Consider the following 19,509-nt stretch of genomic DNA (forward strand, 5'->3'; position numbering starts at 1 on the left):
CTGTTTATGGGCCAAGCATGCCAACCAAGTAGGGTGCATCAGGACTGCCCAACCGGTTCAAATTCGCCTAGATCCGGCAAAACCCCTTCCTAGAGTTCAGCAATACCCTCTCTCAAGGGAGGCCGAGGAGGGAATCCGCCCAGTGATTACCTCCCTAATTAGGCAAGGAGTTGTTATTCCTACAGTCAGTAAATGTAACACCCGCATTTTACCCGTAAGGAAACCTGGCAAGCAGACCTGGCGCTTTGTCCAGGATCTCCGTGCTGTCAGTGCCGCCATTCTCCCTACCTACCCAATTGTCCTGAACCCTGCTATTATTCTCTCCTATATTCCTCCCTCTGCCATTTATTTCACGGTTGTTGATCTCTGCTTGGCTTTCTTCTCTATCCCTGTCCACAGAGATAGTCAATATCTGTTTGCTTTTACCTACCAAGGGTGTCAATACACTTGGACCAGGTTACCCCAGGGTTATACCGAATCGCCCGCATTGTTCTCGCAGATCCTCAAAAGGGATCTGGATGACATTGTGTTCAAAATGGGGTCCACTCTGGTCCAGTACATAGACGACCTGCTGTTGGCATCGCCATCTTTAGAGGCCTCCAAAACTGATTCCCTTATGCTATTGCAAGATCTAGCCAAGAAGGGTCATAAAGCCTCCAAGTCCAAACTGCAGCTCTGTCTGCCCAAAGTCCACTATTTGGGACATGATATTTCAGCTGGAGAGAGACGCTTGTCCTCTGCACGAATACAAGCCATCCTCCAGGTCCCTAAACCAACCACTAAGAAACAAATGCACGGCTTCCTAGGTATGGCTGGGTATTTGCCGACAGTGGATCCTTGGGTATACAGCTATTGTTAGGCCCCTGCAAGAATTAACCCTTGATAAGGTCCCTGAACCCCTTCCATGGACCCCAAAAGCCGAGGAAACATTTACTAGAATTAAGGAAGCTCTTACCAGGTCCCCCGCCTTGGGCCTACCTGACTACCAGAAGCCCTTCACTCTCTATTGCCACGAGAAGGAGGGAATAGCCTTGAGGGTCCTTACCCAAACTCATGGTGACAAACAACGCCCCGTAGCATATTATAGCTCACCTTTGGACCCTGTAGCAGCTGGACTCCCTCCTTGTCTTCGGGCGGTAGCTGCAGCCGCTTCCATTGTGGAGGCTTCTGCTACTTTCGTCTTGGGTTCCCCCTTATGTGTGGCCATCCTGCGTGCTGTGGCCACCCTGCTTCTAAAAAGCAAAACCCAGCATCTCTCTAACTCGAGACTAACTAAATATGAAATGCTGCTTTTAAATGCTTCAAATGTAACTCTTACTCACTGTCCTGTCCTTAACCCCACTTCCCACGGCAGCGGCTGGAGAACCCCATGACTGTTTAGCTGAGACAGCAGAACTCTCCACTCCTAGAATTGATCTGAAGGATACCCCGCTTCATGATCCTGATCTGCTATTCTATGTAGACAGGTCCTGCCTCAGAAATCCTGCAGGCCTACTTGTGGTCGGCTATGCTGTTTGTTCCCAACACAAGCCTGTGGCGGCCCACTCCCTTACGGGAGCACACTCAGCCCAAGTCGCAGAATTTGTCGCCCTTACCCGTGCTTGAACTTTAGCCAAGGACAAGTCTGTTACCATTTACACAGACTCTCGATATGCCTTCGGGGTGGTTCATGATTATGGGCAACTATGGAAACACTGAGGATTTCTCACTTCGGGGGAAGGGGGGCAAAGATTAGTAATTGGCCTTTTGTTGATGCCCTTCTCTCTGCCCTTCAGCTCCCTTCTGCCATTGCCATTGTAAAATGTAGTGCTCACCAGAAACCTTATGATGATGTTACTAGAGGAAATGCACTGGCAGATGCTACTGCCAGACAGGTGGCCCTTTCCGGGTCTCCGGCTCCATTTGATTTTATTTTCTTTAGTTCACAGTTCCCCTCCATGCCTGCCTCTCTCCATGATTTAGCTCTTATGCAAGATTTGTCCCCAGAACCAGAGAAGGACAGATGGAGGCGGGATGGATGTACTTTGCATCCAGATGCCTTGTGGCGCTCCCCAGACGGCCGCTTGGTGGCGCCCAAGGCTGTGCTCCCCTATCTCGCTCGTGCGTCCCATGGATTGGCGCATGTGAGCAAAGGGGGGATGATCGCTTCAGTACTGCGTCATTGGTATGCCCCAAATTTCTCCATTATGGCACAGCAGTACTGCAATTTTTGTCCGACCTGCCTAGCCCACAATAGCAGCAGACCAGTTCGGACAAAACCCGCTGCGCACCCCACTCCATGGGGACCTTTTGTAAATATCCAAATCAATTTTATCAATATGCCAAAATGTTCTTATGAATATGTTCTTGTTTGTGTCTGTATGTATTCTGGATGGATAGAGGCCTACCCTTGCGCTAAGGCCGATTCCCCCACCGTAGCAAAAAAATCGTTAAGGGATTTCATTCCTCGGTTTGGTCTACCTCTTTCTAGTAACAGCGACCAAGGTACCCATTTTACAGGCCAAATCATGCAACAGATTTGCAAGGCTCTTAACATCACCCAACACTTGCATTGTGCTCATCACTCCCAGAGTGTGGGGGCGGTTGAGCGCAAGAATGGGGAACTAAAGAACAAAATCTCTAAGATCTGTGCTGAAACCAGCCTTAAATGGCCTGATGCCCTACCCCTTGTACATGAGGAGCACACCTACATGCAAACATGGCCTGTCCCCATATGACATCCTTATGGCCAGATCTATGCATATGCCAGCATCCCCTCCCCGACTCTCTTGCCAATTGACCTGCAACTAAATGATGATACTGTTATAACATACTGTCAGATGCTAATTCGTTGCTTTAGGTCTATCCACTCACAGGTCCAAAGTGCCCTGGTGGAACCAGCTGACACACCGTGCCACCCCCTTCAGCCTGGGGACTGGGTTTATATTAAGGTATATCAGAGAAAGACTTCTTTAGAACCTCGCTGGACGGGCCCCTACCAGATCCTACTGACCACCCATACAGCGGTCAAGTGCAAGGGATTCGTCAGCTGGTTCCACGCCTCCCACTGCAAGAAAATAACACCACCCTGGGACCCAAACGCTGAGGATTTTCAACCTCTAGATCCAGTTCTGAAACAACCGGAGTGATCATGACGGCAACCCTGCTTCAGGCCCCAAAAGGGAACCTAGGTTCAACCTCAGGAAGAGAAAGTGATATCTCCAGTGATTCGCCTTTATAGCCAGCTAAGGCTTCAGGCCTGCTGGTAAAGGGGACTCTGGAGATCAAAGGCCAGAATAAAGCCTTTAGAAGTCCAGAGGAGAGCCTAGCACCTGCTGGCACCCAGTTGCCATGACCAGCCCCGTGGTCAGAATAAAGGAATCAACCATGGTGCGAAAATGGCTGATGCCTTCTGTTTGGTTTGTATGCGTAACTATGTTCTTGCTACTATTGCTGAACTTTCATGACACTGTTATGTTCTTTTGGATGCACAAAGCCACCAGCAGTTTGCCAATAAAAGACCCCTCTGAAGAACCGGATGCAACGCCTGTAACTTCTCCCTTGTATGATGCTAAAACAGGGACGTTCCAAGAAAGGAAAAGGAACATCCACTCTGCTGGTGTAGAACTGATCAATGAAATTGTTTTTAATTGTTCACTCTATTAATATAACTTCAGAAGCAAAGTTTTATGAGTGAAACAACACTCATTCATAAAACCAGTTATCCCAATACCTGGCTAATTGAGTTTCACTTTCAATCCAATTGCTGCTTAATCGCTGAAACTTACACTGTTTCAACATTATAACTTCTGCTCACTGTTTGTCATTCATTATACTTGTCTATATTGTAACTTCTGTTCACTGTTTGCCATTCCTTACACTTGTCCATATTGTAACTCAAACTCCATTTTAACTTGTCCCAAACTCCATTTTAAAATGTTCACTCCATTTTGTAAAAGCTTGCTGCAACCTTCATTTTTGCAAAACCCTGCTGTAATCTTATTAGTTTAGTTTAGATGTGTGAATGAGATATGTATGGATGATGGAATCAACCTCCAGCCCCAAGCCCATCCTGATGAAATAAAGTGTAAACACCCAACGGTTGAAGATGCAGACAACAGCCCTGACAAAGTAAGAGGAGTCCACCCTCAAAAGAAAAGAACAAAAGTACAATTGAAGAAACATCAAAGCCAGGTCCTAGGCTGAAAGTCATGTCTGCAATTGACGGGTGATCAATCACACCGGACCCAGAGGAAGCGTGACACAGCAAGACCTATAGACTCTGGATTCAAACTAAAGCCTACAAAAAGGATGAGTGAGATGGAAGACTTTGAAGGGTAACATTCTGGTGCCAACATGGAAGGGCATCGGTGCATGCCCAACAGAGACCCAGCTCTTCCTTGTGCCCGGCTTTCCTGGCCAGTTAGCCGCCACAAGCTGCAAACCCAAGCCACGAACTCAAGCTACATTCAGGACTGGTAACTATACAGCAGCTGCAGAACCTGTGTGTGTGAATGAACGAATGTTTGAATGAATGTGAAACTGAATGAAATATTATAGCTATAACTGACTGCCTGCTACGATTCTTTTTGTATTCACAATAAATGTGACATTTTGTCTTATCCCCTTTAATAAGATCCTGCTGGTTTTTATTTTATTGGTATAACATCTCCCCCATTGTAAATAGGAGCCTCTGAAACTTGAAACTGAGACCAGTTTGAATTGATTTTCTAAGTGTTTCATATTCATTCCCTCCATAGCCATTTTCTAAGTCTTGTTCTAAATCATGTCTGGATCATGTCTCTGATCCCCTTTTGTGCTGTGGGTTTTCAGAAATTCCTTTCTTAATATGTGGTTTTACACCAGTAAATATATAAACGAGCATGACATTGGTTTACTCTTGAGGACCTCAAATTGATGACTTGTTTTGCCTTAAAAACTGAAATAATGACAAACTGTTGAAAGCAAAAATACTGTTTAATTTCTGGGTATGTAATAGCTGTGCAGCTGCACAGGAGCCTACTTATACTAAAATAGTTATAATAGATTCTTTCACTTGAGAAAATACATTCTGGAGCTAATGGATCAAATTTATCCCTGGTCTAACTTCACTGAAGTCAGTTTTGCCCAGTGAATCTTTGGGAAAGAGAAACATGCACATTTAAGGTCTTATAGATCTGATAACTATCAGCTCGTCCTTACAGTTACAAAAGAATGTGTGCAAGTTCAATCTCTAACAGCCCCATTACTACAGGCTGCTAGGATGGGGGAGGGAAGTATGGTTTATACTTCTCTACTGCACATTCCTCTGAAATTTCATTTACATGGCTGACTGCTGACAGACACACAAAACTGAGTTTTGATTTACTTTTTAATTGCTACCAGTTGCATTATATCAAATGTGAGCCCAACTCTCAAATTTGAGCACCAAGTTTAGGTGCAGAAATTCCAATTTTAGATACTCGGGTTCTAAATGGAAAACCCAAATATGGAACGAGGACCCTCAGTTCAGAGCCTGGGTTTGCGATATTGCTCACATGTCATTTTATAGAGGCATTCTCTTGACTGTCAGGACAAAATTCACCCCTGGCCTGTACAGGCACAAATCTCATTGAAGTCAATGCCATCACTGAATCTGAACCTTCATATGGGGATAAAGACTCTCCAAAAAAGGATTTTATATTGAATTTAGGTTTCAGTGGTAGCCATGTTAGTCTGTATCAGCAAAAAAAATGAGGAGTTCTTGTGGCACCTAAGAGACTAACAAATTTATTTGGGCATAAGCTTTCGTGGGCTAGAACCCACTTCATCAGATGCATGAAGTAAAATATACAGGAGCAGGTATAAATACATGAAAGGATGTGGGTTGCTTTACCAAATGTTAGGTCAGTCTAATGAGATAAATCAATTAATAGCAGGATACCAAGGGAGGAGAAGTAACTTTTGAAGTGGTAAGAGAGTGGCCCATTACAGACAGTTGACAAGAAGGTGTGAGTAACGGTAGGGAGAAATTAGTATTGGGAAAATTAAGTTTAGGTTTTGTAATGACCCAACCACGCCCAGTCTTTATTCAGGCCTAATCTGATGGTATCTAGTTTGCAAATTAATTCCAGTTCTGCAGCTTCATGTTGGAGTCTGTTTTTGAAGTTTTTTTGTTGAAAAATTGCCACTTTGAGGTTTGTTATTGAGTGACCAGAGAGATTGAAGTGTTCTCCTACTGGTTTTTGAATGTTATGATTCCTGATGTCAGATTTGTGTCCATTTATTCTTTTGCACAGAGAGTGTCTGGTTTGGCCAATGTACATGGCAGAGGGGCATTGCTGGCACATGATGGCATATATCACATTGGTAGATGTGCAGATGAACGAGCCCCGGATGGTGTGGCTAGGTCCTATGATGGTGTCCCTGGAATAGATATGTGGACAGAGTTGGCACCGGGGTTTGTAGCAGGGTTTGGTCCCTGGGTTGGTGTTTTTGTTGTGTGATGTGTAGTTGCTGGTGAGTATTTGCATTTGTATTATCACGGCAAACCTGGTGGCTGAACTTTATGACTTTGTCCTCATCCACAACTATTTCAGATTTGGGGACAATTTATACCTTCAAGTCAGTGGGACTGCTAGGGTACCCGCATGGCCCCTCAATATGCCAACATTTTTATGGCTGACTTAGAACAACGCTTCCTCAGCTCTCATCCCCTTACACCCCTACTTTACTTGAGCTACAATGATGACATCTTCATCATCTGGATCTACAACCTATCTTGAAGGATGACCCCTCACTCTCACAGACCTTGGGAGACAGGCCAGTCCTCACTTACAGACAGTCCCCCAACCTGAAGCAAATACTCACCAGCAACTACACACTTACCACCATAAGAACAGACTGTGACCAGCCTAAACAAATCATTACTAAAAGAAAGGAAAATTCTTGCATTCAAACATTTTTTAGAGGAGGGGCTACTCTTGGAACCCTTCCACTAATTCAATAGGCCATGTGTGACACTTTTGTGTATTTACATATGTATGAGTAGGGTGGACAATGTAATCAACAGTCCCTGTCTATGCTGTATTCTGATATCATTTAAATGAGTTGTAAACATGGGTTATCTTGGGATTCATCTCTCTTTGAAATGTACTGTGAATGGTGGTGGCAAAAGCAAATGGCCTTATGTTAATTTGTATAGCTAAGTACAGGTGATGTACCTCCTTCAAAGCCATCCTAATTACCTTTTGTTCCCTGAGGAAATCCCAACTTGTGAAAGAGGACATGAAATTATATAAAAGATCCTGGGGTCCTGAGTCTGTCATCTCAGATCTGCTTAAGCTTCTTCAGGGGAAGTTTGAGTCGCAAGATTGAGGTCCCAGTTATGCTGGTACGCCCTGAATGTGATATTTGGACATTGGACTATAAACTATGAACTATTTCTGAAAGAACTTTTTGCAACCACAAAGCTCACTCTCTCTGCTATGAATCTACACCTAAATGAATTGAACTCATGTCTGTATGTATACTGATCTTTTAATCATACTTTCTCTCTTTTGTTTTTTAATAAATTTTAGTTTAATTAATAAGAATTGACTGTAGCGTGTATTTGGGTAAGATCTGAAACATGCATTAATCTGGAAGGTAATAATAATGAGGAGTCCTTGTGGCACCTTAGCCCTGGTCTACACTAGGAGTTGAGGTCGAATTAGCAGCGTTAAATCGATTTAACCCTGCACCCATCCACACGACGAAGCCCTTTTTTTCGACTTAAAGGGCTCTTAAAATCGATTTCCTTACTCTACCCCCCGACAAGGGGATTAGTACTGAAATCGGCCTTGCCGGGTTGAATTTGGGGTACTGTGGACACAATTAGATGGTATTGGCCTCCGGGAGCTATCCCAGAGTGCTCCATTGTGACTGCTATGGGCAGCACTCTCAACTCAGATATACTGGCCAGGTAGACAGGAAAAGGCCCATGAACTTTTGAATTTCAATTTCCTGTTTGGCCAGCGTGGCAAGCTGCAGGTGACCATGCAGAGCTCATCAGCAGAGGTGACCATGATGGAGTCCCAGAATCGCAAAAGAGCTCCAGCATGGACCGAACAGGAGGTACGGGATCTGATCGCTGTATGGGGAGAGGAATCCGTGCTATCAGAACTACATTCCAGTTTTTGAAATGCCAAAACATTTGTCAAAATCTCCCAGGCCATGAAGGACAGAGGCCATAACAGGGACCCGAAGCAGTGCCGCATGAAACTGAAGGAGCTGCGGCAAGCCTACCAGAAAACCAGAGAGGCGAACGGCTGCTCCGGGTCAGAGCTCAAAACATGCCGCTTCTATGATGAGCTGCATGCCATTTTAGGGGGTTCAGCCACCAGTACCCCAGCCTTGTTGTTTGACTCCTTCAATGGAGATGGAGGCAACACGGAAGCAGGTTTTGGGGACGAGGAAGATGATGATGATGAGGTTGTAGATAGCTCACAGCAAGCAAGCGGAGAAACCGGTTTTCCCGACAGCCAGGAACTGTTTCTCACCCTGGATCTGGAGCCAGTACCCCCCGAACCCACCCAAGGCTGCCTCCCGGACCCGCCAGGCGGAGAAGGGACCTCCAGTGAGTGTACCTTTTAAAATACTATACATGGTTTAAAAGCAAGCATGTTTAATGATTAATTTGCCCTGGCATTTGTGGCTCTCCTGGATGTACTCCCAAAGCCTTTGCAAAAGGTTTCTGGGGAGGGCAGACTTATTGCGTCCTTCATGGTAGGACACTTTACCACTCCAGGCCAGTAACACTTACTCGGGAATCATTGTACAACAAAGCATTGCAGTGTATGTTTGCTGGCGTTCAAACAACATCCATTCTTTATCTCTCTGTGTTATCCTCAGGAGAGTGAGATATAATCCATGGTCACCTGGTTGAAATAGGGTGCTTTTCTTAAGGGGACATTCAGAGGTGCCCATTCCTGCTGGGCTGGTTGCCTGTGGCTGAACAGAAATGTTCCCCGCTGTTAGCCACTGGGAGGGTGGCGGGGCTAGCCACGCGCTACGGGGAGGCAAAATGCGACCTTGTAACGAAAGCACATGTGCTATGTATGTAATGTTAACAGCAAGGTTTACCATGAAAGAGTGTACCCATTGTTCTATAAAATGTGTCTTTTTAAATTCCACTGTCCCTTTTTTTTTCTCCACCAGCTGCATGTGTTTCAAGGATCACAGGATCTTCTCCTTCCCAGAGGCTAGCGAAGATTAGAAGGCAAAAAAACCGCACTTGCGATGAAATGTTCTCTGAGCTCATGCTGTCCTCCCACACTGACAGAGCACAGACGAATGCATGGAGGCAGACAATGTCAGAGTGCAGGAAAGTACAAAATGACCGGGAGGAGAGGTGGCGGGCTGAAGAGAGTAAGTGGCGGGCTGAAGAGAGTAAGTGGCGGGCTGAAGAGAGGGCTGAAGCTGAAAGGTAGCGGCAGAGTGATGAGAGGAGGCAGGATTCAATGCTGAGGCTGCTGGAGGATCAAACCAATATGCTCCAGTATATGGTTGAGCTGCAGGAAAGGCAGCAGGAGCACAGACCGCCGCTACAGCCCCTGTGTAACCAACCGCCCTCCACCCCAAGTTCCATAGCCTCCTCACCCAGACACCCAAGAACACGGTGGAGGGGCCTCCGGCCACCCAGCCACTCCACCCCAGAGGATTGCCCAAGCAACAGAAAGCTGGCATTCAATAAGTTTCAAAGTTTTAAACTTTTAAAGTGCTGTGTGGCCTTGTCCTTCCCTCCTCCACCACCTCTCCTGGTGCTTCTCTCCTCTACCACCCCTCCTGGGCTACCTTGGTAGTTACCCCCCATTTGTGTGATGAATTAATAAAGAATGCATGAATGTGAAGCAACAATGACTTTATTGCCTCTGCAAGCGGTGATCGAAGGGAGGAGGGGATGGTGGTTAGCTTACAGGGAAGTAGAGTGTACCAAGGGGCGGGGGGTTTCATCAATGAGAAACAAACAGAACTTTCACACCGTAGCCTTGCCAGTCATGAAACTGGTTTTCAAAGCTTCTCGGACGTGCACCGCGCCCTCCTGTGCTCTTCTAACCGCCCTGGTGTCTGGCTGTGTGTAACCAGCAGCCAGGCGATTTGCCTCAACCTCCCACCCCGCCATAAATGTCTCCCCCTTACTCTCACAGTATTGTGGAGTGCACAGCAAGCAGTAATAACAGTGGGAATATTGGTTTCGCTGAGGTCTAAGTGAGTCAGTAAACTGCGCCAGCGCGCCTTTAAACGTCCAAATGCACATTCTACCACCATTCTGCATTTGCTCAGCCTGTAGTTGAACAGCTCCTGACTACTGTCCAGGCTGCCTGTGTACGGCTTCATGAGCCATGGCATTAAGGGGTAGGCTGGGTCCCCAACGATAGCTATAGGCATTTCAACATCCCCAACGATTATTTTCTGGTCTGGGAATAAAGTCCCTTCCTGCAGCTTTTGAAACAGACCAGAGTTCCTGAAGATGCAAGCATCATGTACCTTTCCCGGCCATCCCACGTTGATGTTGGTGAAATGTCCCTTGTGATCCACCAGTGCTTGCAGCGCTATTGAAAAGTACCCCTTGTGGTTTATGTCCTCGCCGGCTTGGTGCTCCGGTACCAAGATAGAGATATGGGTTCCATCTCTGGCCCCACTACAGTTAGGGAATCCCATTGCAGCAAAGCCATCCACTATGACCTCCACATTTCCCAGGGTCACTACCCTTGATATCAGCAGATCTTTGATTGCATTGGCTACTTGCATCACAGCAGCCCCTACAGTAGATTTGCCCATTCCAAATTGATTCCCAACTGACCGGTAGCTGTCTGGCATTGCAAGCTTCCACAGGGCTATTGCCACTCGCTTCTCAACTGTGAGGGCTGCTCTCATCTTGGTATTCTTGCTCCTCAGGGCAGGGGAAAGCAAGTCACAAAGTTCCATGAAAGTGCCCTTACACATGCGAAAGTTTCGCAGCCACTGGGAATCGTCCCAGACCTGCAACACTATGTGGTCCCACCAGTCTGTGCCTGTTTCCCGAGCCCAGAATCGGCGTTCCACCGCATGAACCTGCCCCATTAGCACCATGATGCCCACGCTGCCAGGGCCCGTGCTTTGAGAGAAGTCTGTGTCCATGTCCTCATCACTCTCGTCACCGCGCTGACGTCGCCTACTCGCCCGGTTTCGCTTTGCCAGGTTCTGGTGCTGCATATACTGCGGGATAATGTGTGTGGTGTTTAATGTGCTCCTAATTGCCAAAGTGATCTGAGCGGGCTCCATGCTTGCCGTGGTATGGCGTCTGCACAGAAAAAAGGCGCAGAATGATTGTCTTCCGTTGCCCTGACGGAGGGAGGGCGACTGACGACATGGCTTACAGGGTTGGCTTACAGGGAATTAAAATCAACAAAGGGGGTGGCTTTGTGAGAAACAGAATGGCCCCCTCAAGGATAGAACTCAAAACCTCAAGAACTCAAAACTGGGTTTAGCAGGCCGTTGATTTCACGGAGGGAGGGAGGAGAAAATGAATACAAAACAAATCTGGTCTATTGCTTGTTTTGATCCACTTCATCTATCTTTATACATCTTGCTGGCAGCAGACTGTGCAGTACGACCGCTAGCCATCGTCGTCTCCTGGGTGCTCGGCAGAAGACAGTGCAGTATGCACAGTGGCGACAGGAGGCCTGTGAAGAAATTTGGCAACATGTGACCTCCAGAAGAAGAGCAGGCTGCACAGTGGGGACAGGAGGCCAGTGAAGAAATCTGGCAACATGTGACCTCCAGAAGAAGAAGGGGGAATGTCCATGTACCAGCAACGCAGATACAGGTAAGTAACCGTTTTCATGTTCTCTCCACAGGTACCATTACGGGGAGTGGCCCAGATGATATGTCTGGGGGAAGGGAGCAGAAGGAGACTCCGCCAGTTGAAAGGCATGAGATGCACTGTCCTCAGGTTGGCGGTTCCACGACCACCACTCCCAAGAGAAGGAGGCGGGTTGTGGTGGTCGGGGACTCTCTCCTCAGGGGGACTGAGTCATCTATCTGCCGCCCTGACCGGGAAAACAGAGAAGTCTGCTGCTTGCCAGGGGCTAAGATTCGCGATGTGATGGAGAAACTGCCGAGACTATCAAGCCCTCGGACCGCTACCCCTTCCTACTTTTCCACGTGGGCACCAACGATACTGCCAAGAATGACCTTGAGCGGATCACTGCAGACTACGTGGCTCTGGGAAGGAGGATAAAGGAGTATGAGGCGCAAGTGGTGTTCTCGTCCATTCTCCCCGTGGAAGGAAAAGGTCGGGGTAGGGATCGTCGAATTGTGGAAGTCAATGAATGGCTACGCAGGTGGTGTCGGAGAGAAGGCTTTGGATTCTTTGACCATGGAATGGTGTTCCAAGAAGGAGGAGTGCTAGGCAGAGACGGGCTCCACCTAACAAAGAGAGAGAAGATCATCTTCACGAGCAGGCTGGCTAACCTAGTGAGGAGGGCTTTAAACTAGGTTCACCGGGGAAAGGAGACCAAAGCCCTGAGGTAGGCGGGGAAGCAGGATACCGGGAGGAAGCATGAGCAGGAGCGTGTGAGAGGGGAGGGCTCCTGCCTCATACTGAGAATGAGGGGCAATCAGCAGGTTATCTCAAGTGCCTATATACAAATGCACAAAGCCTGGGAAACAAGCAGGGAGAACTGGAGGTCCTGGGAAAGTCAAGGAATTATGATGTGATTGGAATAACAGAGACTTGGTGGGATAAGTCGCATGACTGGAGTACTGTCATGGATGGGTATAAACTGTTCAGGAAGGACAGGGAGGCCAGAAAAGGTGGGGGAGTTGCACTGTATGTAAGGGAGAAGTATGACTGCTCAGAGCTCAAGTATGAAACTGCAGAAAAACCTGAGAGTCTCTGGATTAAGTTTAGAAGCGTGAGCAACAAGGGTGATGTCGTGGTGGGAGTCTGCTATAGACCACCAGACCAGGGGGATGAGGTGGACGAGGCTTTCTTCCGGCAACTCACAGAAGCTACTAGATCACACGCCCTGGTTCTCATGACTTCAATCATCCTGATATCTGCTGGGAGAGCAATACAGTGGTGCACAGACAATCCAGGAAGTTTTTGGAAAATGTAGGGGACAACATTTCCTGGTGCAAGTACTGGAGGAACCAACTAGGGGCGGAGCTCTTTTTGACCGGCTGCTCACAAACCGGGAAGAATTAGTAAGGGAAGCAAAAGTGGATGGGAACCTGGGAGGCAGTGACCGTGAGATGGTCGAGTTCAGGATCCTGACACAAGGAAGAAAGGAAAGCAGCAGAATACGGACCCTGGACTTCAGAAAAGCAGACTTTGACTCCCTCTGGGAACTGATGGGCAGGATCCCCTGGGAGAATAACATGAGGGGGAAAGGAGTCCGGGAGAGCTGGCTGTATTTTAAAGAATCCTTATTGGGGTTACAGGGACAAACCATCCCGATGTGTAGAAAGAATAGTAAATATGGCAGGCGATCAGCTTGGCTTAACAGTGAAATCTTTGCTGATCTTAAACACAAAAAAGAGGCTTACAAGAAGTGGAAGATTGGACAAATGACCAGGGATGAGTATAAAAATATTGCTCGGGCATGTAGGAGTGAAATCAGGAAGGCTAAATAACACCTGGAGTTGCAGCTAGCAAGAGACGTTAAGAGTAACAAGAAGGGTTTCTTCAGGTATGTTGGCAACAAGAAGAAAGCCAAGGAAAGTGTGGGCCCCTTACTGAATGAGGGAGGCAACCTAGTGACAGAGGATGTGGAAAATGCTAATGTACTCAATGCTTTTTTTGCCTCTGTCTTCATGAACAAGGTCAGCTCCCAGACTACTGCACTGGGCAGTACAGCATGGGGAGGAGGTGGCCAGCCCTCTGTGAAGAAAGAAGTGGTTCGGGACTATTTAGAAAAGCTGGACATGCACAAGTCCATGGGGCCGGATGCGTTGCATCCGAGAGTGCTAAAGGAATTGGCGGATGTGATTGCAGAGCCATTGGCCATTATCTTTGAAAACTCATGGCGATCAGGGGAAGTCCCGGAAGACTGGAAAAAGGCTAATGTAGTGCCAATCTTTAAAAAAGGGAAGAAGGAGGATCCTGGGAACTACAGGCCAGTCAGCCTCACCTCAGTCCCCGGAAAAATCATGGAGCAGGTCCTCAAGGAATCAATTCTGAAGCACTTAGAGGAGAGGAAAGCGATCAGGAACAGTCAGCATGGATTCACCAAGGGAAAGTCATGCCTGACTAATCTAATTGCCTTCTATGATGAGATAACTGGTTCTGTGGATGAAGGGAAAGCAGTGGACGTGTTATTCCTTGATTTTAGCAAAGCTTTTGACATGGTCTCCCACAGTATTCTTGTCAGCAAGTTAAAGAAGTATGGGCTGGATGGATGCACTACAAGGTGGGTAGAAAGTTCGCTAGATTGTCGGGCTCAACGGGTAGTGATCAATGGCTCCATGTCTAGTTGGCAGCCGGTATCTAGTGGAGTGCCCCAAGGGTCGGTCCTGGGGCCGGTTTTGTTTAATATCTTCATTAATGATCTGGAGGATGGTGTGGATTGCACCCTCAGCAAGTTTGCGGATGACACTAAACTGGGAAGAGTGGTAGATACGCTGGAGGGTAGGGATAGGATACAGAGGGACCTAGACAAATTGGAGGAATGGGCCAAAAGAAATCTGATGAGGTTCAACAAGGACAAGTGCAGAGTCCTGCACTTAGGATGGAAGAATCCAATGCACCGCTACAGACTAGGGACCGAATGGCTAGGCAGCAGTTCTGCAGAGAAGGACCTAGGGGTGACAGTGGACAAGAAGCTGGATATGCGTCAACAGTGTGCCCTTGTTGCCAAGAAGGCCAATGGCATTTTGGGATATATAAGTAGGGGCATTGCCAGCAGATCGAGGTATGTGATTGTTCCCCTCTATTCGACATTGGTGAGGCCTCATCTGGAGTACTGTGTCCAGTTTTTGGCCCCACACTACAAGAAGGATGTGGAAAAATTGGAGAGAGTCCAGCGAAGGGCAACAAAAATGATTAGGGGTCTGGAACACATGACTTATGATGAGAGGCTGAGGGAACTGGGATTGTTTAGTGTATAGAAGAGAAGAATGAGGGGGGATTTGATAGCTGCTTTTAACTACCTGAAAGGTGGATCCAAAGAGGATGGATCTAGACTATTCTCAGTGATAGCAGATGACAGGACAAGGAGTAATGGTCTCAAGTTGCAGTGGGGGAGATTTAGGTTGGATATCAGGAAAAACTTTTTCACTAGGAGGGTGGTGAAACACTGGAATGCTTTACCTAGGTAAGTGGTGGAATCCCCTTCCTTAGAAGTTTTTAAGGTCAGGCTTGACAAAGCCCTGGCTGGGATGATTTAGTTGGGGATTGGTCCTGCTCTGGGCCGGGGGTTGGACTAGATGACTTCCAGAGGTCCCTTCCAACTCTGATATTCTATGATTCTATGATTCTATGACTGCTGGCCATCATCTTCTGCTGGCTGCTGATTAAAAGACAGTGCACTGCCGGTAGGACTGAATCGCCATGAGACAAAACTTAAAAGGGAAATGACCTGGCTGAGTCACTCCCATGTTTGCCCAGGCGCCCCTGACCTCATCGAGGTCGGTTAAAAGAGCACCCAGGATTACATCGACGACGGCCAGCAGTCATACTGCACTGTCTGCTGCCAAAAGGCAATAAACTGCTGCTATGTAGCAACGCAGTACTGTGTCTGCCAGCACCCAGGAGACATACGGTGACGGTTAGCTGAGCGGGCTCCATGCCTTGCCTTGGTATGGCGTCTGCACAGGTAACTCGAGAAAAAAGGCGCAAAACGATTGTCTGCCCCTGCTTTCACGGAAGGAGGGAGGGAAGGGGGGCCTGACGATATGTACCCAGAACCACCCGCGACAATGTTTTAGCCCCATCAGGCACTGGGATTTCTACCCAGAATTCAAATGGGCGGCGGAGACTGCAGGAACTTTGGGATAGCTACCCACAGTGCAACGCTCTGGAAGTTGACAGTTGCCTCGGTACTGTGGACACACTCCGCCGACTACATGCACTTAGAGTATTTGTGTGGGGACACACACAATCGACTGTATAAAAACGCTTTATACAAAACCGACTTCTATAAATTCAACCTAATTTCACAGTATAGACATACCCTTAGAGACTAACAAATTTATTTGGGCATAAGCTTTCGTGGGTTTTATGCCCAAATTAATTTGTTAGTCTCTAAGGTGCCACAAGGACTCCTCATTATTTTTGCTGATACAGACTAACACGGCTACCACTCTGAAACCTGGGAGGTAATGTGTCTGATCCTTTGGGATTGGTAGAACCTTTTCTTTTATATGATGAAATAAGATTTACAGAAATTTTCATCATATTTGACGTGCGTACCTGGATGGAGACCTGAGGCTAGATCACTTTAAGGGAACTGTGTTGTTAAAAGAACAGGAGTACTTGTGGCACCTTAAAGACTAACAAATTTATTAGAGCATAAGCTTTCATAGGCTACAGCCCACTTCATCGGATGCATAGAATGGAACATATACACACACACACACACACACACACACACATACAGATAAGTTGGAAGTTACCATACAAACTGTGAGTGGCTAATTAGTTAATATGAGCTATTATCAGCAGGAGAAAAAAACTTTTTTAGTGATAATCAAGATGGCCCATTTAGACAGTTGACAAGAAGGTGTGAGGATACTTAACTTAAGGAAATAGATTCAATATGTGTAATTACCCAGCCACTCCCAATCTCTATTAAGAAGCTCTTTTATGCTGGCTTGGTAAATCTAGGTATTGGAATATCCACCAGCTTTATGGGGATTGTCTGCCCCATTCTTTGCAGTTCACCCTAATTGAGTGACCACAGCTGGCTCCCCACTAGGACCAGTCACACCATGCCTCTGCACTCTCTTACTTTAAATACCTCCATAAAACACACTTTAAAAAGGTCATGTTTCCACCAAAGAATTGTTAACTAAACTAGTGAAGATTTGTTTTAAAAAATCATTGAAATGACTAATGTGTGAAAATTGTTTACTCACAGTGCTACCCTTGTCTAGACATTGTCTACTTAGAGCAGGGGTGGGCAAACTTTTTGGCCCGAGGGCCACATCTGGTTGGGGAAATTGTATGTAGGGCAGGGGGCTGGGGTGTGGGAGGGAGTGCAGGGTGTAGGAGTGGGTGCGGTGTGCAGGAAGGGGCTTAGGGCAAGGGATTGGGGCAGAGGAGGGGTGCGGGGTGTATGAGGGGACTCAGGGAAGGGGGTTGGGGTGCAGGAGGAGTACAGAGTGCAGGAGGGGGATCAGGGCAGGGGGCTGGGGTGCAGGAGGGGTGTGGGATGTGACAAGGGGCTCAGGGCAGGGAGTTGGGGTGCAGGATGGGTATGGGGTGCGACAGGGGGCTCAGGGCAAAGGGTTGAGGTGCAGAAGGGGTGCGGCAGGGTGTTGGGGTGCAGGAAGGGTGCAGCAGGGGGATGAGGGCAGGGGGTTGGGCTGCACGGGGCTGCAGGCTGCAGCAGGGGGCTCAGTGCAGGAGAGATGTGGGGTGCAGCATGGGGCTCAGGGCAAAGGGTTGGAGTGCAGGAGGGATGCGGCAGGGGGCTCAGAGCAGGGAGTTGGGGTGCAGGAGGAGTGCGGGGTGCAGGAGGGGTTTGAGGTGCAGGCTCTGGCCCAGTGCCGCTTAGCTAAAGCGGCTCCGGGGTGGCAGCGGCACGCACCGGGGCCAGAGCAGGCTCAACTCCGTGCCTGCCCTGGCCCCACGCTGCACCACTCACCACCTCCCTGTGCGGCCCCTGGGGGATGGGGGAGCACAGGGCTCCCCACGCTGCCCTTGCCATACCTCCAGGTACTTCCCCCGAAGCTCCTATTGGCCACGGTTCCCAGTTCCTGGCCAATGGGAGCTGCGGGGGGTGGTGCCTGGAGGCAAGGGCAACACACGGAACTGTCAGCAAAGAATCTGTCTCCTACTGTTTGATTCTTACTGTGTTCAGGGAAACGGGACTTTGTACATTCTTTGTAAATAAAGAGGATTGCATCAAAGTATACCTGAAAGTATATCATCAATTTCTGCTCCTAAGGGAATCAACCTGCAAGATCCCAAATACTAACCTCTTGGGTCAAAAAGGGGTAACAATTAATTCCTTTGTTGAGGGCAGGAACAGAGAAGCCATTTCTGGTATTTTGGAGTGTGCCCAGCAGTGGTTAATTTCCGGCACCTCTAGGCTTGGCAGTTCATAGCCCTGGCACCTCTGGACTTGCCACATCAATTATGAAAGTATAGAAATTGCTTGAGCCATGACACCTAATTGCTTGAGCCCTGTCACCTCTTTCATTACAAATTAAGCACTGCTGCCCAGATTTAGGCATAAATTACAGTATAGATTAGGCTGCTCCACCCATGCTTCAACATTCCTCCCTCCCCTGGCATTCCCTTCATGCTATTGCCCAGGAGAGGAGCTGGCACAGAATGGTTATACTGGCTGGGAGGTGCCATACACTGATGGTATTCCCCAAGAACTGTTTCTGCCCCCTTTTACTGGAAAGGCCTAAAGCAGCTGTAGTGGAGGGGAGAATCAGGGCCCTTGTTTTCAGACTTGCCTTCAAAGTACATAGTGCACTGTTGTCATTCTACAGAAAAGAAACAGTAATCACCTACAAACTTATTTGAAGAAATACAGAAAAAAATAACTGTAGGGTTGCCAAACTTTAATCAACCAAAGCCAGAATAGGTATGATTGGATCTTGGAGCATATAATGCCAAGTTATTGCAAGGATTTTCCTATATTAGCATGTAGTGTTGCCTACATAACCTCACAGAACAGGATAAGGTTGAATCTTAACTTTGATTTTCCTGGCTTATATACATTTAAATCAAGAATCCATAGCATTAATATAAACTGAAGGGGACAGTTTAGAATTTTGTTTGACCAGAGAATCGCTGTCAGGATTCCCTGAAATCACAATTTTGAATCCTGGCAGTGTCGACATAGCCCTTCATTCTTCAAAGGCAGAAAAAAAATTCAAAACAGTTTAATAAGTGTAGTGTCTTGGGTGAGCTCTTAAAAGGGACATCATCCACTTAAAAATCACAGTTCATGTTTTTAACTACAAGTGACACACAAGATGTCTATAACCGAAAGAGATTGGAGAGGCGAAAAATCTGTTTTTCTAGTTTGTTAATTTTGTGCATATGAAAGAATTTTGCGTATCATCTGTTTCCTTATTATAAAAGTAGGAAAATATGGTTGTAAGCTAGAAAAAGTAGCAAGGGTAACTCAGGGCCAGGTCTAGTATCTGAAACTACTTTTAACTAATTTTTAAAAATTGACTCAATTTCAGGTTGATGGTGGTGTCTCTTTCAAAAGTGTTTTGCTCTTCGTGAACATAAAACTTTCAGCTTTAATATGTCCCAACCATTCAAGTTTTGTAAAGATAATCTTTTAATATAGTTATATGAAAGAGTCTTGACTGTGTCATCAAACATAACAAGACATG

The 19,509-nt window shown here is 47.1% G+C and overlaps 1 long non-coding RNA gene across 1 annotated transcript in view; it reads left to right on the forward strand.

Annotated features, from left to right (window-relative positions):
- The window catches only part of LOC141993153 (uncharacterized), a 64,289-nt gene extending 54,776 nt beyond the window's left edge, over window positions 1–9,513 (forward strand). Inside the window, exon 4 of the long non-coding RNA XR_012640791.1 lies at window positions 9,157–9,513. This is a non-coding gene — a long non-coding RNA (uncharacterized LOC141993153). The remainder of the gene's footprint in view (window positions 1–9,156) is intronic.
- Window positions 9,514–19,509: the final 9,996 nt, after the last annotated feature.

The sequence above is a fragment of the Natator depressus genome, chromosome 9 (genome assembly GCF_965152275.1).
Source record: "Natator depressus isolate rNatDep1 chromosome 9, rNatDep2.hap1, whole genome shotgun sequence".
Taxonomy (NCBI): domain Eukaryota; kingdom Metazoa; phylum Chordata; order Testudines; family Cheloniidae; genus Natator; species Natator depressus.